General features: G+C 42.0%; 1 long non-coding RNA gene across 1 annotated transcript in view; it reads right to left on the bottom strand.

The window, feature by feature from the left end:
* The window catches only part of LOC137479714 (uncharacterized), a 263044-nt gene that overhangs the window by 173204 nt on the left and 66198 nt on the right, over nucleotides 1-23642 (bottom strand). The window contains exon 7 of the long non-coding RNA XR_011002460.1: nucleotides 11684-11967. This is a non-coding gene — a long non-coding RNA (uncharacterized lncRNA). The remainder of the gene's footprint in view (nucleotides 1-11683; nucleotides 11968-23642) is intronic.

The raw sequence follows: 23642 nt of genomic DNA, 5'->3' as shown, positions 1-23642 counted from the left end.
CACTCCAACCAAGCTTTGTCTAAGTTCTGTCATTTTTAAGAATCAGGATCCAGCTACATCTGCTCAGTGGAGCCTCCCACTACCCACCAGGTCTAACTCTGCTGTTTTTATCAGTCCAGAGGAATGGGATGAAGCAGAATAAACTGCCAAAACACAATCACTGCCTTCTTCACACTGTCCATGCTGCTGCAGAGATGGAGAATTTAAATCAGTGTGGTCCATCGCTCACAAAGTGCCAGCAACCTCAGGAAAAATGGAAAAGGAAATCAAACTAAAATGTAGCTGCCAAAATGGAGTCACTCTCTGAATGTGAGCTTGTGCTGGTTTCAATGTGTTTCTCTTTATGCTCAGACACTGCTGCTGAGTATTTTTTATCTTATTTAGAGAAAAAGGCACACATAACTCCTTCCAAAGGTGAATTTAGCTAGGACAGCTTGAAGGGCAGGAGTTTGAAAATGTTCTGGATAATTAGAAGTGGAAGGAAAGGAGTTTCTACATCCAGAGCAATGGTGATGCCTCAGGTTTTAGCTTTTCTATTTTTCAGATTCTGTGCTGCTTTAGTGTGCAGTTCTGAGCTTCATATTATGGGATGGTGAGCTCTCCTCACAGAGCAGGGAGACAAAACAATTCCTTCTCCAGCTGGGCACCAAGGACAAATGATCCAAACCTCAGGCCCAGGAGCACAAACAACGTGGGCTGGAGAGAGAAAAACAAGCAGGATGGGACTGCACGGGCTAAAGCTGGAATGGGACAATGAACTCCAATGTGCCAATGGAGCAGAGCTGATCCCAGTGAGAGCCCCCGGGAGCGCTCGTGCATTTTGGGACCATTTGGGTTCATCTTGGGTGCAGCCCTGGCTGGGCTCTGGTGCTGCCCAAGGTGGATCCATGGAGGAGATCCTTTTAATGAATCCCTGCTTTATTCTGGAACTCTGCCCAGCCTCTGCTCTAGGGCAGCCTGCACAAGGCATCAGAGGGTGAAGGATGCTGAGGCTTTCGTGAAGGAGCAGCTGATGCAGAATCTCTCTGTCTGAACTGAACTGTCACCTGGAAAGCTGTTGATAAATAATTACAGAACTTTAACAAGAGTTTTCCTGTTCACAAAAAACCGGATTCACAATCCGGGCTTGCAGGAATTGGTATCCAGGGAAGGGAACTTTTGATCTTGCTCAGCTTTATCAGGAAAGCCAAGGATTCCTGGCAGAGCCTCACGCCGTGTTCCTGCATTATGACATTCCACTCAGCCACAGGGATGGGCAAACCAGGAGGAAAAGGAGCCCAGCAGCAGAAACTAAACTTCTGAAGGCTGAAAATATTGACAGAGCTGATTCCTGGGGTATCTACACAACTTCATCCAGCCCTGTGCTGAAAGTTGGAGGATAAGCTCATAAAAAAAGGAATTTTCTTGAAGGCTGTTTACAAGTCTGAGCAGAAAGTGAAGCTTCCATGAGGCTGGTAATGTGTAAATCCCTGATATCACACAATGGAAAATGTCTGTATTCTTTGGAAAAACCAAGTTGTCCAGTCTAAAAAACTCTCATTTTTAGGCTAAGAATTAAAGGCCAAGTTTCACCCCGGAGAGTAAATGCAGAAGAAAAAAAAGTTCTGTCCTAAAGATTTCATGCATTTAAGCATTTTATACCTCAACAAATTGCAAACAATTAAACAGGAGCCCACAAAACTGCAGGCAGTTTGTAATTTACCATGCTCTGAAGTCTTGGTGAGACTGGATCATTATTCAGTAAAATAATACCCCCAGAAGTGGTAAATACACGTTCAAACAGAAGAAAGCTCTCTTCCTGGCTGCTCCCTAAGAGCAACAGTGCTCCTGCAAACCATCAGATCTTTCTGATTACATTAAAAATACCCCAGCAGAGAACTGGGAGGCACAAGAGATGCGAAATCACAATTAAATGAGGGGATTGTGTGGAGCAGAAAACACAAAGCAAAATAAACCACACAAACTAATGCAGCACCTTTGAAATGAGGGGTGATGAGATTCAAGTGAAAAACCTGGGAAATCTCTCATAAAAAGTAATATCTGAGCCATTTATCTCACAGTCAAGGCTGGCAAAATCTTTTGCTTTGCCTTGAGACAAAAAAAAGCATGAGGTGAGGTTTCTAAGAGCTGCTTAGCTGGAAACCTGACCAGTGTGGAAGAGGCTTTTAAGCCAAGATTACAATGAGCTGGGCTTCAAACTGCGTGAAATCATAGCAGGCAATCAAAGCATTGATTCCAGAAAGAACCCACAGGAAGAAATTCCTGTCCACAAAAAGGAATTCCACAGAGATCCTCGCTGGAACGGCGAGTGCACAGAGAAGAAAAGCAGGAGCTGCCCCGTGGCCACAAAACCACTGATTGCCAAACATCTGCTCCAAAATCAACGTTCTGCTAACAAAAACTGGTCCTAAGAACTCCTGGTTTTAACTGGGAGACTGATCCCGGTGGAAATCCAGCAGATCTGATGCCCTGCTCAGCCCTGGGCAGTGGGATCAGTACAGCACCAACCAGCTGATTTTGATTCATATTAAAATATCATTACCCACAATTATCAACCTGACACATTTAAAATTTGGAAAGAAATCCAGCTCTCAAATTTAGTCCTCCAGCCACAGGATTCAGAGAGAACTTTCCATTTACTCAAAAAACAAAAAAAGAAAAAAAAAAAAAAAAACAAAACAAAAAAAAAGCCCAAACAAAAAGCCTCAGACCAAACTCAGTGTCGCTAATCTAGAGGAAAATCTAACCAGGAGGATGAGCACTGCAAAATTGTAGAGCACAGAAATCTTTCAGGAGAAATTACAGTGCTGGAAAACAGCAGAATAATGGTATTGAACACAGGCTTTTATTTTAAAGTGTAAATAATAATGTTTGTCTTGGGATTGGTTTTCAATTTAAGCCCCATCCAGCCACGTTGTTTGTTATGTATTTAGCCTTCAGTGTGAATTGTAGGTAATTATGAGTTTGGATTAAATGAAGAATTTAGGAATGCTCTGCACTACTGGGCACTCGACCGCTCCTGAATCTCCACTAACAAAAAAAGTCAAGTTAAAAAGCTGTAGCTACACCGTGATTAACACCAAAATGAACTTTTTGGCTCACGGAGATAATCTTAATGCTGAACTAGTTAATTAACTGAAGGTGTGTTCTAAATCAGCCAGGCTGGGTATTAAAATGGACAGTAAATGCAAGAACTGGTGTGCAACACCCCGAGTGGACCCTGCACTGTGCCGAAAATGGAGTTATAACTTAGCAGTTACAGCAAACAATGACAAAGCTACAATGAAACCTGGGCCTTAACACTCCTGATTTATTTTTATTATCCCATAACAATCCAGGCTTTCTCACCAATAGTAACTTTCCCTATATTTTAGTGGGTAATAGAGAGCACTATTTTTTGTTTTTTTCACATATACAATGAGTGCTCTGAGTTTCCTCAGTGATATTTAACAGTCTCTTCATCAGTTTCATTTCATTTCTACTTATGCTTTCAGCAAAATATGTTGGGCTTTTGTAGCACAGGGCTTAGGATGCTGTGGAACATTTTCCTTCAAGGAAATAAAATATCTGTCCATAAGTGCCATGTTTTCCAATCCCTCCTTCCTCCTACATTATTCCATGTGGAATTATGCAGAAGTTCCCTGGTCTTCCTGCCCTCCAGCCTCTCTGAAGGAATTGAGATAAAACACCTCAAGCTCAGGGTTTTTTTTGCTGCCCTTTTCCAAAAATTTCTGTCTGATTTTAGAGGAATTGTTTTGTGTTGATGCTTAAAATTGTGGTTACTTAGCTGAGCAGTTTAATGTTGAAATTTATTTTGCCCCCACATGCATATGATCACAGTTTGATAATATATATAAAAAAGACTATTAATTTTTTTCCATTCCCGTGCTACTATTTTTTAAAGCAGTGCTTCATGCAGAGCCTCTTTTTATGGAAAACAATAAGCAAGGAGCATCCTCAAGCAGAAAATCTGGACATCAAACAATCTCTCACCGCTCTGAAAATTCATCTTGTGTGAAAATTGCTCCTTCCCCCAGTATTTGCAGTAATTGAAGTGAAGGTATCAGCCAATAGTGGTCAAATGTTACATGATGGGGTAAATAAAATCCCTCAATATTCACAGATAATGGTTCTACTTAGCACAACAGTTTGAAAGGAATGGTGGTGCTGTAATTATATTTTTTGTCACTTTGGGGATGGATTTTCTAAGGAAAAGCCCTACATATTTATATATATATATTTTAGATATATATATATATATATGTACATATGTGTTTTATATGTATACTTAATGGATATATTGTCTATTATATATATTAGATATTTATATTTTTTGTTTTATATATTTGTTTATATAAACATAATATATAAATTCAGGTTTGAGCAAATTATGCACTGAGAAGGATCTGATTCCCTCCTAAAAGAAAAAATTCCAAGATACACTGCAAACCATCATCCCCCTGCCAGCCTGAACTTGAGTGTTAAGCAGAGATTAGTAGATCAACTACAGTAATCAAATATTTCATGTCTTTTTTTGCAAAAGAAAAATCAATTAGTGTCTTTAAAGCAAATTCTGAAGTCTCATGCAAATCACCTGAATTTTATTTATACCCTCAGAGCTTACCTTGCCCACCTGCCTTTCTCAGAACTAAATTCCAAGAGAAATTCCATGGTTTTGCATGCTGCCTTCTGCTCTGCTTCCCAGCAAACACTCACCTACATCTCTTGACTCTGAAGAAAAACATATTCGATTACTCACAGCTTAATTGCTCAAAATTCATTTTCTGCAACCCTTAAAGGATGCTGAGAGTCTGAATCTCTTTGGATTTCAGAGAACCCAGAGCAATTTCCATAGCATTCAGTAATGTTTACATTGCCTGATCTTTCCCCACTCCTGGGCAAATCAACAGGGAAAAAAAAACCCACAAAGTTATGGGAAAAATCCTGGAAGGGGCTGAATCTTTGAAGCTTTCAGGAATATTTTGTCTTTTTCCCTCGTATCCCTCAATACTGATAGGAGGGAAAAAAAGGAGGACTGGAGCAGGATGGGGCAGAGGAGCTCACTCCATGGAACACACCAAGGTTTGTGCTTATCCCACAATCCATCCCTTAATTCCACCAGGATGACAGACAGCACAATCAAAGCAAGAGGAATGTGCTGCAGCAGTGTTTAATCATAGGGCTGGCTTCTGATAGCACTGAAACCATCAGAGGGAGGAGAACGGACTGCTGAGTTTGGGGGCTGGGATATGAAAATCACACACAGGCAGCACCTTCACCCCTAAAATGGATTAACAAGAGAAGTGCAGTGACCCAGGTGAGGGCTAAACCCTGAATTATCCCATTTCATTTGCCACGAGAACCACTGGAAGTATGAAAACAACCACTGGAAGTATGAAATCAATCACTGGAAGCATGAAAACAATCACTGTAAGTACAAAAACACTCACTCCTTCCATGGGACTTCTCCAGACATTCAGGGAGCAGCTAAATCACTTGGAGGAAAGAAAATATCTGTCTCAAATCTAATCAATTTGTCCTAAACATGGAAGAATGAAAGAGCTGATTTTCCTCAGCCTTCAGTGCCGAGGAGCTGAGGTTGCTCAGTGTTCTCAGGATCAGCTGCACAGCTAAAGCAGGGACATCTTGGGCAGTGCAAAACCTCAGAGCAGATATTTTCCATCCATTTTCCTTACAAGTTGGGCTCAATTCTGCACCCTGTTAATAGCCAGACTAGCTCGGCTTTTAGTTAACATTTTTAGAGGATAAGAAGCACAGTGACAGTCCAAACCTGCCTTTAACTGGAGAAAACCCCAGATGCTTGAGTTGTTGACAGGGAAAAAAACCGTGAAAAATAATCCAGTGCATAAAAGAAGGGATATGTGCTGATGGTTTTACCCACTTGTATGCAAAATATGGCTGAAACATCTTTTTCCTTTTCTAACATCCTTAGGTTTAGTGTCTCTAAAACCTGTATCAAATAATGAATTTAAAATTAAGAAACATGGAATTAAAACGGAGAGGCAGAGGAAATCCAAGCCAGGAAGGACTGGAAAGGAGTGGCCACACTTGGATGTCTCTGTTTCAACTCCCAAACCCCAAGGATCAAGCTCCAAGCAGCCAAAACCTAAAGACCCAAATGAGCTGTAAATCCACTCGACTTCCTGGTGAAAGTGGGGTTGTCTTCCTGCCTGAAAAAACCAGGGAAACTTTGCTGCTCCTCCTCCTCTTGCCCTCCCTGTCCTGTCAGTGGGACTGTAACTTCTGAGGAAGTTACAACCTGAGCTCCTGAGGACTGTAATCCTCAGAGTTGCCAAGGATTTATCCCAATTGCCAGCATGGCTTCTCTGCCCTCTCTTTAGTCTGAATCTCTGCAGAAAATAAACTCCTTGGAAAGCAGCTCTAGCTCAGCACTACAAAGCATCTCCTGCCCTTCCGACACGGAGTTCTTCACGCTCGCCCTGAAACTCCTGCAAACTGTTGCAAGTCCTAAGAAATGGGAAAGAAGAAAGAAGCTTATCTGCAAGAATAAATAACGTGCTGGACTAATGGGTAAGAGTAGCAGCTTTTAGACACAAAAGGTCCTTGAACCTCAAGCTGAAAGCCCAGCTCTGCTCTGTTTATACATACCCATGGCGAGTGCTGGGATAAAAAAGGGAGATCAGTAACAACTGCAAATCACTTCAGCTGATCACACCTAAAACACCAAAAGCACTTAAAAATTCTGTATGAATAAAGGAAATAAAAGTTGCAGTCCTCTTCTGCTCCTTGTAGGGCCCACAGAAGGACTGATTTCTGCTTTTGGTGCAATGAGGGTGACTGCAGTGACACAGTAAATGCAGAAATTCACAGCCCTGCCCTATCAAGGGGACAGCAAAAAACAAAAGTGTTGTAGATGTTGGCGAACCCAATGGGAAGAATGATGACGTCTGACTTATTTCAGAAGGCTGAATGATTTCTTTATTATAATTATGCTATGATACATTAATATACTATATAAAAGAGGATATTAAAAACTGTATGCTACTTTCTCTAACTATCATATCTAACTCACTCACAACTCGTGACCCTGTTCTCCAGAGTCCAGACACAGGTGGATCCGACTGGCCACCGGGCCCAAATAATCCACCGTGATTTAACTAAGCATTTGCTCTAGGTAAACAATTTTCTAAACACATTCCACAAGAGAAAAACAAGGAGCAGAAATAGAAACTGTTTTTTCTTTCACTTCTCTCTGTGCACCTTTATAAAAATCCTGAGAGAGAGAGAAATGTGCTGCCACACAAAAGGGCAAAAAAGTGTAACCCAAATGGAGCAGAGGGTGGATGGACACCAGAATCCTGCTTTTTTTCAGAGAATTACAGAATAGCCTGGGTTGGAAGGGACCTGAGAGATTGTCTAGTTCCAAACCCTTGCCATGGGGACACCTTCCACTATCCCAGGCTGCTCCAAGCCCCATCCAAGCTGGCCTTCAACCTCACTACATCCCAACCCTCCCCTCAATCCCTTTCATTTTCCTCTCCCCATGCATATAATTTCCGTGTTTATGCACAGAATTCTCCCTGACATTTGTAACCAAACAAGTCCAGGGTGTGGAAGGCAGCACATTCCAGATGCAGAGATAAAAAGGGAAATGCTGCTGTGGGGACACAGCTTAGCCTGCCCACAGTTAAAAATCCCAATTTTTCCCAAGAACTGCCTGTCTCCCTCTGGAAATACTGCCCCTTTATAATATAAACCAAACCACAAACCCAAGCCCTTTTGTTTGCTTGTTTGCTGCTTTTTAGAAGTGTACTGTCTTTTTTTTTTCATTTTGAAAATCCTTTTTTGAACAGATAATAAAATTTCAGTGCTGCTCCATTAAAACTTTGGGTCACATTCCCTTCACCACACCTCTCTGCATTAGGAAGGAAGAGATAAATTTTTAATCTTTTATTTTTAATGAAGATTAAAGAACAAGTTCTGCTTGGCTTGCCTTGGCTCCCCATACATTTTAATGTATATTGATTTGTATAAATGTCTCATTTAGAGCATATTTTTGGGAGTATTAATGAGCCTTGGACAGGTAAGATTATTCCTCCTGTCCCATTGCCAATCTCTTTGGTCAAAGTTGAAGAACACAATACTTTGTTCTGAGATGAAGAAGGAAGACAAAGAGATGGGAATATCAAAGGATCAATGTCCCCAGCAGGAACAGACCCTGTGGGAACTGGAGCCAGCTCAAAACTCTGCCTTGGATCAACTACAAGGGGAAATTTGGGCTTATTTTTGCTAATCATTTTCCATTTCCCATTGATTTTTGTGAATTTTGGGTTGATTTCATCAGGAAAGGATTTATGAAGGTGAGCTGAAACCAAGCAGAGTTCTCCTGCTCTCCAGATGGATGGGTTCAGCCAGGCTGCCTTTGCTGTGTGGTTACATGCAGCACCTGTGAATGAGAAAACACCAGCTCACATCTTCAAGTGCAGCTCTGAAATTAATTCTTAAACCCTCCCTCATAATCATAAAAATTATCAACAACATAATAATGGAATAACACAATGCCAGACATTTGCCAGAAGGACTACAGAAATCAAACATTTCATGTCTTTTGAGAAAAAAACAATTAGTGTATTTAAAGCAAATTCTGAAGTCTCACACAAATCACCTGAGGTTATTTTTTTACTGTCTCTGTCACCTACCCCATTCAGACACTTCAGTTTTGTAATGTCTCACAAGTGGAAATCCAAACTATGGGAATATAAAATCTCGCATGAAATCCAAATAAAACTCAGGAACTTTTGGCAAATTATCAAACCCTTCTTTCATAGTTTAATGACAGAAGGAAAAAAGAACCAAAAAAAAAGAATCCAAATAAACCACCAAATCCAGGTCACACCACCTGCCTCTTTGGCTACTCTTTACTCATATTAAACCGTTTCCTACTTTCTCTTTCTCCTATTGAGCCTCCACCTTTTAATTCATGCTGGTTATTAAATAGATTTCAACAATAAAGTCCCACAGTCCACCATGGATATAACTTCAGCAGATTGACACTTCTGAAAACCGTGATTGATATTTCTCTAATATTTACAGTTGCCATGAAAGCTGAAGGTTTTCCTTGCTGACCACAAAATATTTTGATCTTTCACTTCAGACGGCAAAGTCTTCAGCACACAATAGGGAAATCAAGGTCCAGATATCCTACAAATTTCAGATCACTCCCTTTTTCTTTCTCCAGCAGACAAATCCAGCAACTCCCTCAGATTTGCCTGAACTTCTGTGGGGATTTTGCTGCTCACAAATAAAACTGGACAACGTTTTCCAAAGCAATCATCCTCCTCCCAGAAGGAGTCCAACCCACTAAGGCTGCAGCAAGCACATCCTGGCCCATCAAGTGCCATCAGCCTGTGACCTCAGTGAAATCATTTCATGGACAAATCCTCCATCTGCAACTTCAGCTGTTGTCTTGTGTTTCCCTTTCCAGCCCTGCAACACAATTACAAATCAATTATGCTGCTTTTCTGAACCTCAGTCCATTTTAAAATGGACATCAGGGTCCATATGTTACTGAGTGTCCCCTGAAAGGCACTTTGACACCTTTGGGAACAGCAGCTGCAGGGCAGGAGCACAGAGGGTGGAAGCACAAACAGAGGACAAGTCTCTCCAACAACGTCCTGGAAAGGAGAGAGAAAATCAAGGAAACTGAGATGTGGCAACACTGGAATTTTCCAAAGCACAAAGAAGTCAAAATTAGATCTGTAATGAGAACAGAAGCTTTGGAAATTATTCATCTGCAGTGAGAAAGGTAACAAAGAAACTTAACTGAATGTCAGCGTAAATAAGAGTTTTCTGAGCTCATAAACTTGTCTCACAGATGTGTCTCTGACACATCCAGCCTTCCTCATTCCCTGTTCTCCTGTGCAGATCCCACCACCAAAGGGCTGGAAAAATCATGGAAAACTGATCCCAGACTTCAGGTTGGCATTATTAGCCCACGATTTTTTGGTTATCTTTCAAAATACTGGCAAATAAAAGAAGTCATTAGAAGAGGTGTAAAAACCTGTTGGTGATGCAAAAACCAGCGCATTAAGTAGATAATGGTGAGATTTTTCTGCTGGACTATGGGAAAGCTACAACAGTTATTTTAATATGTTTACTACAAGGAAAACAAAAAATATGCAGCACAAACTTTTCGTTGGCTCTTGTCTCTAAAGGCTGATAATTCAGTGTATTAACGTGATTGCCACCTGGAGAGTCAAAGGATACAAAGGAAAACAAGGCTTTGGGGAAAAGCATCCTCTCAACCATATGGAAGGATGACAAAAGAGTCCTGGAAATGGTGACAACATTTCATTTGTGAGCAGAACGAGCGAATTTCTTATGTTTACTCCTTGATGGTACACAGAGAGAAACTGTTCACTGATGTTAATGACAAAGGTAAAGGTCAGCTCAGCTTTGGGGAACAGTCCAGTCAAGCAAAGCCTGGGAACATATGCCTAATTCCAAGTATAATTGACTAAAGTGGCTAAAATTGAGCACCTGCTTAAGTGCTTTGATGGCTTCGTGCCTAATGAAATATTAATCACAAATGGCAGCGAGCCATTACTCCAAGAAGGTCTTATTTATCCTGAATTGATTTATATAATAATTAAGGACTAGATAATCAGCCATAGTAGGAAGCCTGACAGTGTTCTCATCTGAATCAGCGCATTTCAGCAGTGCTGAACCCACAGTGAAACATTCCTGGTTCTAATTAACCTTGTCAGGGGTTTTATTTTGGAAAGGAGCTTGCAAAGCAGTGGTGCCACCCCAGCCACTGCTGTGCATGGAGACTTGACTCTTAAAACTTCTCCCAACTCTTCTATATATCTCTTTTTCCAGGAGAAAATAGGAATTTAGGCAAGACTTTGTCTGTGCATTCTTTACAATGTTATATAAGTCAAGGTGCTAACAGCTTTAATAAATGAGGTGAAATGTTACAATGACAGGCAATAACAAAAATGGTATTTTTGTCACAAGATCAGTGTAACAAAATGAGGGTAACTTGATATTACCATTCCCTGTTAAATTTTCCCTGCATTTTCAGAAGAAAATTGAATATATTCAGATTAGAACCAAATCAAAGAGATTAAAATAGAAAATGCATTCACATATTTTTTCTACTCTTCCTTTACTCAGCATTGCAACAATTTCTACTTCTACAGAATCAGATTAAAACAGGGCTGACTGCTCTGGCTTCTTGGTTTATCAGATTCCAATTAAAGAAGGCTGATGTTTTTCAAGGTATTTTAGTAAGTCAAAAATATTTTTTAATTAGGTCTGAACATCTTGCAAATAAAATATTGCACTACAATCGAATTAATATTTGTCCAATGCCATTTGGCACTTCCCACCAAATGGGGACAGTTCTGCTGCCCGTGATGGTTTCAAATGTGTGGAACCACTGCCTGCCAAAGGCAGGACTGAGCAGAACTTGTACGTGTGCTGGATTTTCATCATTTACTCATCCATCTCAATCTGGCAGAACATTTTCATTTAAAAAGATGAGAGTTTGGACAATGTAGCCTTATTAAAACAAGCTTTCACCAAGCTGCAAAAAAAAACCCCAACTCTTGCCTAAGGATAGTTGGTGTTACTGTTGTGGAGTGCTGATCCTTTTAGAAAAGGGAACAATTTTGGATGAATATCTGCTTTTAGCCACTCTCCCACAGCAAACACCGTCTCAGGGCAGGAGCAGTTGCATTTCCATAATGTGGTACAAGAGCCCTGGGCTCTGGGCAGTAAATCCAGCCCAGACAATGATGTGGATCTGCTGCAGCAGCTGTTGAGCCCTGACCAGCCAGGCCCAGCTCCACGCTGGGCTGGACTGGGAATGCTGGACCCAGGTGCACAAGGCCCAGTGCAGGGGCTCCTGAATGGGAAATTTCCAGCTGGACTCAACAGTGATTCTTAACAGATGAGGCAAATCCAAGGAACACCTGTTAGCTTTGGGAAGAAGGGGGGAAAAATTGGCACCATAATGTGGGATGAATCATCAGAATATAAAGGCAGGAACAACATTAAAGGGAAAGAATGGATTTGCTTTCAGATCTGCGAGCGACACAAGAATATTTAATATTTGTCACATTCTTTCTAGCAGGACGGTGACTCATTTAGATCAGGATCCTTTCATAATTCAGCTCCAACTAAATTACAAAGGGAGCTCTCAAACAAAGAGCACATTAAAGATGGGTTTGAAGAAGACAATGCTCCAAAGGAGCTCTGAGCCCTGCACGCTCCCTCAGACAACGTCAGGCCACAATAAATAGAACTCAGAACGAGGAGGTGCTGGGCTGCTTGTGGCAGCTCTTAACCAGCACTCCCTGGAGTTTAAAGGCACCTATTCCAGACAAGGTGATGCCTTTTGGAGCTACCTAAAAACAGAGGCCAGGCAGAGTGAAGGGAATAAAAAGCAGTTCTGTTTATTGAAGGGCCTTCAGGTACATTCAAGGCAGACCACGCCCCGAGGGGCTACACCCAAAATGGACCATGGGTCACAGGTTTGCACACTTTTATAAATTTGGTCCTTAACATTTGCATATTGGGGGTTAATCCTCCAATTCCAGCTTCAGGTGATGAAGTCATTGACCCCCAGTTTGCTCCCCCAGCTCCCTTTTGTTTCCATCTCTCTGGCCCGAGGCAGTGAGGTGTCCCTGATTGCCAGGCCTGGAGAGGAATTGTTGTGTCTGCCCCAAATGGGGAAGCAGCAGCTGACACTGGGTGTGGAGTTCAGAGTTACACACTGAAGAACTGCAGGGTTACAGAGAGATGGAAATAGAAAAGCTCAAATTCTCAGGCATCATTCCCCTCCTTTAGAGGCTTGACAAGGCCTCTACCTTGTTGAGTCTCTATACTAAATATCTGTCACTATTGGACACTAAATGAGTACACAGAAACTTGGTAAGTTCAAAAGAGAAAAAGAGCCAGTTTTATTCACACATCTGGTATTTATGGAATTCTAAGGTGACTGTGGATTGGAGGGTGGAATTACCACCTCTCCAACCACACTGGTCCAAAGATCAATCAATCATTTCTCTCCACCCACAGAGAAATGCATAAACTATTCTATTTATACATGAAATTGTGTGGGAACTCTGACTCTCAAATATGTAAACATTATCAGAAGGCTAAAGACGTTTTATGAGAATTTTAAAGCTTTCAAAAGAACAATAAAAGAAAACTTGACACTTTTAAAAATCAGGGCAACAAATATCTACTAATAGTGTGTTTCTAGCAACAGTAAATATCTAACAACTTTATATTCCCCTGCAAAGGGGAATCCAAAGGGGGGCAGTCCAGGCAGGATGAGGGTGGGCACCTCCCTGGAGCGAGGATGGGAGACCCAGCAGAGCAAGAACAGGAGGGAGCCCTGTGCTGGGAAGGTCCTCACAGGGTCTGTTCCAATGTCTCGCACACACAGGTCAGAAACAAGAAGTATGGAAGGAGTTTTCACTAAGTTTTTCTTATCATGCCTAAAATCAAGACATTTCAAGATCAGGAAAGTTTTTGCTCCAAGAAAGTCTAGTTTCTAACTATCCTAACACTCTGAACCATAAAGAAAAACCCTGCAGAATAAAAGCAAGACTATTTTAAACTGATGAGTCAGATTTTGTCTTAATTTCCACCACAGAAGTAATTTGTTGCTTCAAGTTAAAATATTTGCTTTACAGAAAATGCTGTTATTCGGGCATTGTGTTACCTGAGGAGTAACACCAATTGCAGTGCAGACATGCAGCAGTGGGGCAGCTCCTGACCTACTTCAGATCATCTCTGGCACATCTCAGAGCTTTCAAACATCACCTGGAATGAAACAGGTCACAAAGAAATGGGCTGGGAAACGTTTAGGTTGCCACAGAATCAATTGAGTGTGAATGAGAAGCCTTTTGGGAGGTCTGTCTGTGCTGAGGTGGAATTCCTGCTTTGATCTTAAAAAATCCTTCCCAGGCAAGTGGGTTAATGAAGACCATCAATAAAGAGGCCAAAATACCTTAGGCACCTTCTGGCAGAGATTCTGGAAAGGTTAATGGATGAAATGGAAATCCAGCCTGCCACGTGTCTGCTCTATTCCCACAACATCTGTGTTTGGAGGGAACAATTCCCTGCATGTGCTGGGTGGATCTCAGAGTCTGTGTATCTCTGTGTGTAGGGATGACCCCAAGAATGTAAAAGTCCTCGTTTCCCAGCCTGTGCAGCCAAAGGAGTCTGAATGCATAGGATCGGCTTCTCAAGGTTGTTTATTTTCCCTTATCTCGAATATTCTCTCTCTGCCCTGCTGAGCTCTGTCCAGCAGGTCGGCCATGGCATTCTGTCTGCCCTCAGGGCAATGTTCACATTTTATACCAAAACCTACGTGTGCCACGTTTACAATAACGTGCCAATGTCTGTCATTTCTGTTGGACAGTGTGTCTGTACCTTAAACCAACAGAAAAGTGTCACCATCACAGCAAGACATGGAGGGCAAGGAGAAGGAGAAGAAGGCCAGGACACACCCAAATCCCTCTACCTTGTACCCCTGAACCACATTCTAAAAAACCCCAAAATTCCACTTTTTCACCCTGTGTTAATCCAACTACCACACTACTCAAACCCTTGTGGCTTGTAATTCCTCATACAGAGCTGGCAGCTTTTTCCATGGGCTAAAATGGAAGCCACAGGTGTTTTTGACTTCATGCCAATATCTCTGAGCCCCCTGCCAGGGTCTGGAGCCAGCCAGGGCAGCCAGAGGGATGTCCTGGACTCCAACAGTTTTGGGAAGCTGGTTTGGATAATGCTGTTATTAGCAAAGGGGAAAATAGGCTAAATAATAATTTCATGTGGGTCATCAATATCCGTGGTCTCCAGAACACTGGCAGAGACCCTGACAAGGAAAGTGAACATGCTCTATTTTATTAAGTCAGTGAACTGTGGTCAATGTATGGCTGAAGAAATTGTGTTATGGCAGGATTTCAAACATTAACGCCTCAGAAAGTGTGGGTGCACTGAAAAACTGGATGGGCAAACCAGCAGGGACAGGGACTGAGCAGTGCTGCCACCACACAGCTCCCATCACACCCCATCTCAGCTGACTTGGAAAACTCATCTTCTTCCCAAAGATGAACTCTATTTATTTATTTATTCTGCCTTTCGTTAGGAATGCTGGGATAACAAGTGCACAGGACAGAAAACACTTGGTTTGCTCTGGAAGTGTTTCTCCCTGATGTTCAAACCTCTTTTCTTGGCTCAGCTGGGGTAAAATGAGCACAGGAATGTAATTGTCCCAGCCCAATCTCCTCCTGAAATAAGTGACACAGTGGCATTTACCTGAGTGAAATGATCAGTTATGGAAATTCCTCCCTCCTGAGCCAGGCTTGTGCTGCCAGTGCCATTTTCCTCAGTGTTTACACCCTCCCTCCCTGTCCCTGAAGTCCCTTCACTCTTCCCACACCATCCAACATGACTCCAGATGTTCCCATTATCCACAGAAACCCCTAATCCTCTCCTGAACCCCACACAGCTCTTGGCTTCACTCCACTCCTGCAGGAATTCACTCCACAGGTTAATTATGCATTTGCATAAATATTTATTTTCTTTAAGGGCTTTCATTCCACTGCCTTTCTCTTTCATTACAAGTCCCCTGGTTCCTGTGTTATAAGAGAGGCTAAGTGCAAGTGCCAGATTTACTTTTTGTGTGTGGCAATTCATTATTGGGATATCTCCATCGTGTGCCCTCTTTATGTCCCCTCTCTGCACTAAACTGTCCCAGAGTTTTAATTCTTCCCTCACACAGAAGCCATTCAAACCATTTGCCATAATTAAAACAATTAATTTCAGGAAAAAATCCAGGCTGTTACACAGAGAATTCAGAAAGGAGAGAGGAATAAGCTGAGAGAATCACTGAGCGTCCTCCACCTACTGGGACTTTTTGGAAGCTTTTCCCTCCACACATTCCCATGCAGAGAAGCCCACTGCTCTCAGGCAACCCAGCTAATAATATTTAAGTGTTTTAATAATCTGGTAAAGTGCAATGAATGTGTTTAATTTATTAAGAGTTTCTGTAGCAGCACTGCTGGGTCTGAATTCCTGCTTAGAAGAATTTAAATTTATTGCTACAGCACTAACTTATGGGCCTGCTTTTCCCAGGAGCAGCAACTTGAGATGAAGAAAACTAAAAGGAAATTTTTTTATCCACAAGAATCTTCAGGACACAGCACTAAAAATGTATTTACAATGAAACCAAGATAAAGACTTTTTGTAGCTGAACTTTAGTCTATTAATATTTAACAGCACCAACATTTAATTAACATTTCAGCAAAGATGACCTTTCCAAGAAACAGGTATATCTATATAAATATATATAATTTTTTGGCTGATAAGATGGTATGGATGACATGTCCTTTAGGAGGGACCAAACTGCAAGGGACATTTTTTATACCTTGTGGTTTGTTGGGTAAGTTCCTTACCAGATTGTAAATAACTGAGGTGAATTAAATGACAGCCAGTTCATTCTCTTCTTCTCCCCAGAAATTTTGGAAAAGCAAGTTTGTGGCACAAGACATGGTGTCAGTTCTGAGGGAAACACTCCTGGCTGCTCAATCTTCAGCCCCTTTCCTGCTGCAATTCTGTCTCCCTTAATCCTTCTGTGTTCTTACAACAGACTCGTGTTTCTGAGGTAACATTCATGTAGCTATTTGGTTTGGAGCTGTTTGGAATCATATTTCGGAAGATTAGTGAAAATAAACAGTGGATTGGCAGGGGGAGCGGCAGAGAGGTGAGAGAACGTCCATCCCTGCACATGGAAGGGACAAACCACCCAAACCCGGACATGCTTCACTTCCATCAACCTTAATTCAGTAAAAAGCCAAAAAATAAACCAGCCAAAAATCCTCTGCTGATCTGCCTTGACAAATATGATCAGTGAAGTCTCAAGCCATGACACAAAGAGTTCCACTCTGGTTAATTAGCCTGGCAGCCAGGGGAAACGCCTGGAACCCTTTGATACCTCCCCTTTATTGCACTGAAAGGAAAGCAAGATGTTGTTCACAAACCACATCTAAAGGACAAGCAAAGCTTGTTTATCAGCCTCAGAGCCTCCCACCACTGTGCAGGGCCTTGATGATTTCCTTTATTAAACTCAGCTCTTCACCAGGGCTCTGCAGAGGGCTTGGATGGACCCTTAAATCAAATCCACGAGAGGTCCTGAAGCTTCTGAACAAAGCTGTGTTTCAGCTGGAGGATGTATTTGTCTTGTTTTGTAACAACTTCTCAGAAAACAGCAAAGCCTTTGTATGACCCTTTACTGAGATAAACTACAATGAATTAGTTATTCTTTGGTCTGAAGAAAACTAATTACTCAACATGAATCTAAGACAAGAGACACTTTCTCCTTCCAAGGGCAAGAAGAGCCCACCCTGCTCAGCCAAGCCTCCTTTTGAAATGTTTAACAGAGAACAAGAAGCTGAGCTCCATAATTCACTTCCTTCACACCCGGCTGCACAAGGAGCAGCAGCTCTGAGCCAGCCCTGCAGAGCTTTGGGTGGCCACAAACAACTCCCCAGGCTCCTCAAAGATGGGGGCAAACAGTCGCAACCACATCCTCTCTTCAAAGTATTGCCATTTTAACCAGCTTTCTGTAAAAGACACAACTGTGGTAGAAAAAAGGGGGGGGAAATAGTCTCCAAAAGCAAATCTGCACAATTTGTTATCCAGTGTGACTGTTGCTGCAGTCAGGTAAGAAATGCAAAATTTATGTTTGATAAAAAGTCTGTGATTTAACGCCCTGCAGAAATAAAGTGTTGCCTTCCCGCATTTTCCTGGCTGGTTTGTTTTTGGCATGGTCTGGCTTGTTTTGTTGTTGTTTTGGGTTTTTTGGGGTTTTTTTTGTAAAATGCAGGATGGTTGAATTCAATGTTTCACATGATAGAAGAACAATGTCTATTCCTGCTGGAATAAAACCACATCTGCACTTTGTACCTCCAGCTTCTTCCACCCTCACACACGGCAGGATCAGGAACTCCATCTCCGGCAGGAATCCAGCCTGGATTCCCACTGGGATCAGCATTTTGCCTTGCATTTCTATAAGCAGCCAGATTTTCTCCCCCCTGTTTTGATGACAATGGTTGTTTGGCCATCCAGCCTCAGTTCCAGCTACAATAACCTTCTGGACAAAACATTTCATACCAATGCTCCTGCCAAAAATTTAATTGCATCTAACGATGCATCAGAAAAAAAAGTGTTACCTAATGAACTTTACTGTGGCTTTATCTTTCCTTCTTCACTAACTTCTCAAGGTTGCTGGGATGCAGATCCTACCCCTGCATGAGAAGTCACCAATACCCTGACTACTGGTTTTGAGCGCTGGATCTCCTGATCCAGGCAGCAGTAAAACTCTCCAGGTTGGTTCCTGATCTGTTTTTTTTTTTTTTGGTTTTTTTTTTTTTTTTTTTTTTTTGAATGATTATTAAAAGTTAAAAGTTTGAGCTGGTTCACACACAAAGATGGGCACCAGCCCCAAGTTTCAGCCCAGCTGAAGCAAAGATCTGCTGGGAGACAAGGATGTGCTTCCCTGGAAAATTAAACCCAGTGAAGTGCAACAGCTCTGGTGGCACCTGGGGACTGATGAGCACAGGAGCTGGACACCTGCCCAGATTTAACATCAGCCTACCTAAGTTTACACCTAAGTATCTTTTTACATCAAATCTCTTTCTTTTTTCTTAAAAACTGAGTACCAGTATAAAGTACTGGCCCAAGTGCTCTCGTGAATGTGGCTCTGAAGCCTTTGTTAAAGCAAATCCATCTTTGTGGATGCATTTTGCACATTTTGCGTTGACACCAAAGTGAGGTGTGCAGCCAACTGGACATTCCCTCAATTTGTCATTCCTGACAAAGATAAGGAACCTGGTTAAGATATAAACCTGAGATTTCTAAGGAGCACAGAATCACAGAAAAGTGTGGGTTAGGAGAGACCTTAAAGCTCATCCCGTGCCACCCCTGCCATGGCAGGGACACCTTCCACTGTCCCAGGCTGCTCCAAGCCCCGTCCAACCTGGCCTTGGGCACTCCCAGGGATCCAGGGGCAGCCACAGCTTCTCTGGGAATTCTATTCCAGGGCCTCCCCACTCTCACAGGGATGGATGTAAGTGGGTTTGGACAGAAATCCCAGAGCAGATGACATCCTCCATCAGGAAGTTTTGAGAGTGCTGCTCTTGTGTTTGGCTCTTTGAGCCGTGTTGAGCATCTGAGGTGTGAGACTGAACTTCTCCCTGGCATTGTGTGAGGTCACACAGGCAGCAGGTGAGAACCTGACCTTCCCAAAGCCCAGAATTCCAGCTGTGACATTTACACAGATGAAACATCCCCTGCTCTAAGCAAGACTTTTCCATTTATCCAATTGCCAAGTGTCACAGCCTGACGTGGATCATTCTCCACTGCTGACAGATGAGCTATTCCCTGCCCAGTACATGGGCTTGGAATGCTCTGTTTGCCATGAACTTTCACAGGATGAGAGCCCAGGAGGCCTGGGGTGTGTAAAACAACACAAGAACCCTACAACAAACATTAAATTCCTGTCATTTCTGCCCTCACTGGCATCAGGGTCAGGCCACTGACATGATTTTTCAGAACACAGCCTTGGAGCTCTCCATGGGCAGGACAACAGAATCCTGCCACAAATCCATCAATTTTACCCTGCCAGGTAAATTCCTACCTATTTCCTCTCCCTTCCACTTTAATATGCACTTCTATTGTGTTTAAAAAACAAAATAAAAGCGTTCTCAGTAGCACTAAACAGCTAATGTGATACTTACAGAGCTCCTCTGAGAATTTCCCTTTCCAGAATTTTTTGCAGCACAACTCTTAACGCCGATTCCCAATGACAGCTATTTTAGTTTTTCAGTATAATGCTGTTTTTTTGGTTTTTTTTTTTTTTTTAATACCACAGTAATTTCTAGTCTGGGGAAAATGTCATTAAGTATTGCCCTTTCCTACTCACCTCTGATGAGATCAGAATGGGCACAGGCAAAGCCCTTGTTGCTCCTGCCCACAAATCAATATTTACTGCAGCACAGAAGGAGGGACAGAGGATAAAAAGACATAAAAAAACTCCATTTCTAATGACAGTTTTGCTTCCTCACCCCTGTTCTTCCAGGTGCTGTTTATTAAGAGCGAGTGAAAAACTCCTGATGGTTCAGTTCAGCTGCCAGAAGAACTGCAGCAAACTGAACATTCTTATTTTGTTACTCAGCTCACCTTCACCACGGTCCCTCTGCTTTTCTCCAATTCCAAGCACGGATTTGCAGCCACCGCCAATCCCACTTCAGACATCCAGCAGAGAAAGCATTTCTATCATTGTTTTTATAATTGTTCCACACTCCTTTACAGCTGGATCCCAGCTACACTTCAAGGAGACCAAAAAAAAATGCAGTGAGAGAGAGTCAACAATGAGTCCTGAGTTCCAGAAGTCAAGAGTTCAACTCAGAGGAAGGAACTCATCTGTTCTTCCTTGGAAGTTGGTGGTTCAAATATGTTACACTGAATTTTCTGGAAATTGTGGCTGCAAAGTCTTCTGAACACCTGCCATTCCCTCCCAGCATCTTTTCCTTTGGGTTCTGATGGAAAATTAATTAAATCCCACAAATTTACGACCCACAGGTGAGTTTGAGCCCTGAAATCTCATTGCTGCTCTGGACAAATTGCTGAGGTCTAGACATTGCAACCTGTGCAATTTCTCCATTTAATTTATTTTTGATAAACCTAATTTGCCATGCTACTTGAATTCTCATATTCTTACAGACAATTCAGCAGAGTCACCCTGAAACAGCAATGCTGATTTTCTGACTGGAATCCAAAAGAAATGCATAATATTCCGTGTTTAAAAGAGAGCTCCAGCTACTCCCTGTGAGACCATTTTGCTGTGTTAATACTTCAGTAATTTTTTCACTCATTCCATTTTTCATTTAGGCCATTTACTTTTTTTTTCTTCTAATAATAATGTTTTAAACCTTTTTCTCTTTCTTTTGTATTGACTACTGTAAATCCCCAAACTCACTACTTATAATATGCATTTTTAAAAATTATTGCTTGCCTTTTTTTGTACTTGTCAACCAATTATTCAAATGAAGGCCAACTTCCCTTTATCTTCCATTATCATTCTTGCTGTCAGCTCTGTCAGTGCCGGGAATAATTCCATTACTCCTTCTAAAAACATCCCTGAACCCAGATAAACCAGTACACTAGAAACCCCTGTGAGACAGTTCTAAAATCCTTTTTTTTCTGCCCAATTTCTCTATTGATCACCTCTGTTTTGGACTTGAACCAACTGAAATCACCTGGTTATAAAAAGATCATGACAAAAGCTTAGCACAAGAAAGTGATGCAATTTTGCCTAAAACTGACCCACAGTGACGACAGATGGATGTTTTGTACTTTATCAGTGATTTTCATGGTCCAGCCCTTGTGCTATGGAAATCTGTTTTCACATCAGAATTTGACTGATTCTGAGCTTTTCCTCACTAAATATTGCATCCTCAGAAAGAATCGTGGAATTATTGATGTTGGGAAAGACCTTTGAGTCTTCAAGTCCAACTGCCCACCACCAAACTATGTCCTCAAGTGCCACACCCACACGTTTTTTTGAACATTTCAAGGACGGAAACTCCACCACTCCCCTGAGCAGCCTTTTCCAATGCTTGACAACCTCTCCACGAGGAAACTTGTCCTAATACCTGCTTTTCCTGGTGCAACTGAGCTCATTTCACACACACACAGGGAGAGAAGCACAGCATTCCCATTATCAGAGTGCTCACGTTCACATTTTTGTGGTCCTTAAGCAAAATTTTGTATGTAAGGTAAAAGTCCTCCACTTTCACCTTGCCCACTATCAAGACAGAAGCGTGGGCTCTGTGCCCTCAGCTCCACACATGGGATTTCTGACACTGGCACTACCCAGAGCCCACAAAGAAAAGCCCCTTAATCCCAAATATCACAGTAGCTGAAAACAACTCTCAAAAGAAAAATAATTTATAGGGCTGCTGCAAGTATTAACTCATTTTCTCACATGAGGTAATCATCTTGTCTAAAATATTTCATCCCTACCCACAGAATCTATTTTTTTCTTGGCCTTTCCAGTGCCTACCATGGCAGCAGGGTAATTTAATGCTGCTTCGAATCTTCTGTGACCTGGGGCTCCAGCACCAGCTGAGGAGCTGTCTGTGCCTGCCTCGTGTGATTCCAAAGTTTTCTAAATTTACAGCATCAATATTGAGGATTTACCTTCATAATCCTTTTTTTTCCCTTTAATTTTACAGCATACCTCTAATAAAAATACTTCAGCCAGTAAATCACCCTGTGCTGCACCATGTGTGTTTGAAACATTAAAAAAACCAGGAAATTAGGAAAAAGTCTCTGTTGTTCCCAGTTCCTTCACACCCCTCAGGTCCTGGTTCTCACCTTTGCACATTACCAGCCTTGAAACACTTGTGTGTGCGTGTTTTCTTTCACTGGCAGCTAAACAAACAACACACACATTAATTTTAATGAGCACCTCAAGGTTTTTCTCTAAAAGAACTCTGAAGAATATTTAATAGCTGAGATAAACACTCCATTAAGGTAAGGAGGTTGTTGAGTATTACGGTTCCTTAAATATTGTCCCTGTGGAGATCACATTGATCATTAAAAGATTGTACCCGTGGAAAAGAGAGAAACCACTGAGTGCAGGTGGTGGGGGAGATGTGAGGGAAAAATTTGGGGTGGGGCACTGGGGTCAGGCCAGAATTCCCCTGCACAGGAAGAAAACCAGGGTTTTTTTGGAATCTCCAACCCATACTGCCCCAACCCCAGACCCCAGGAGCTGGAGACTCTCCAAGCACTCTGGAGACCCTTCCTGTCTGCACTGTCCTCAGATGGAGCCTGAGGAGTGAGAATTCCTCTCTGGAAAAAGGGATTTGGGAGCTCAACTTCATACCTACAGAGCCTCAGAGCAGCTGCCCTGGTGTAACCAACTCTTGCTCCCAAATCCACCCGTGGCTGTGGGGTTAATGCCACACCAGGACAACACAGGAAAACAACAATTGATGAATGTCAGGGCTGGGGGTGGCCTGCAGAGCAGCCTGTCCTGTCTGGCTGTGCTTTTTAAACCATGTGGAAAACAAAAACCCTGCCTGCCCTCAGGATGGAGACGGTGCCCATCACTTTTAGAGCAAGGCTGAGCCAAACATCTGTGGGTGTTCCATTTCAGTGCATGGACACTGCACTGATCTGGGGAGATCCACATGTAAATACCCACATTTCTGACTGTTCACAGGTACCATGTGCCAAACCACCTGAGAGGCCTGAAAGGAGCAGGACATTTTTCTGAGGGACACCAACGTAGCACAAAGATCATCTGTGGGTTTTTTTTTTTAACTACCTAAATCTTAATTTGGTAACAAAAGTTAATTTTGTGATCAAATTTTGCCCTTTAGAAGGCCACTATGTCCATATAACTCTGGTTAAAATGAGTTGAGACAGAATTATTTAAAAGGAGCAAATCCTTATCACAGCCTGTTTAGGAAAAGTGACTTTAATAAAAGGAAAAAAAAATCCTAAGTCAAAATATACATTTCACCAGAAATTCCAAAGATATTCCATTACTTCTAATTCCCCTTCTG

This window comes from Anomalospiza imberbis, chromosome 10, assembly GCF_031753505.1.
Source record: "Anomalospiza imberbis isolate Cuckoo-Finch-1a 21T00152 chromosome 10, ASM3175350v1, whole genome shotgun sequence".
NCBI classification, from domain to species: domain Eukaryota; kingdom Metazoa; phylum Chordata; class Aves; order Passeriformes; family Viduidae; genus Anomalospiza; species Anomalospiza imberbis.
This window is presented reverse-complemented; position numbering and strand designations above follow the sequence as displayed.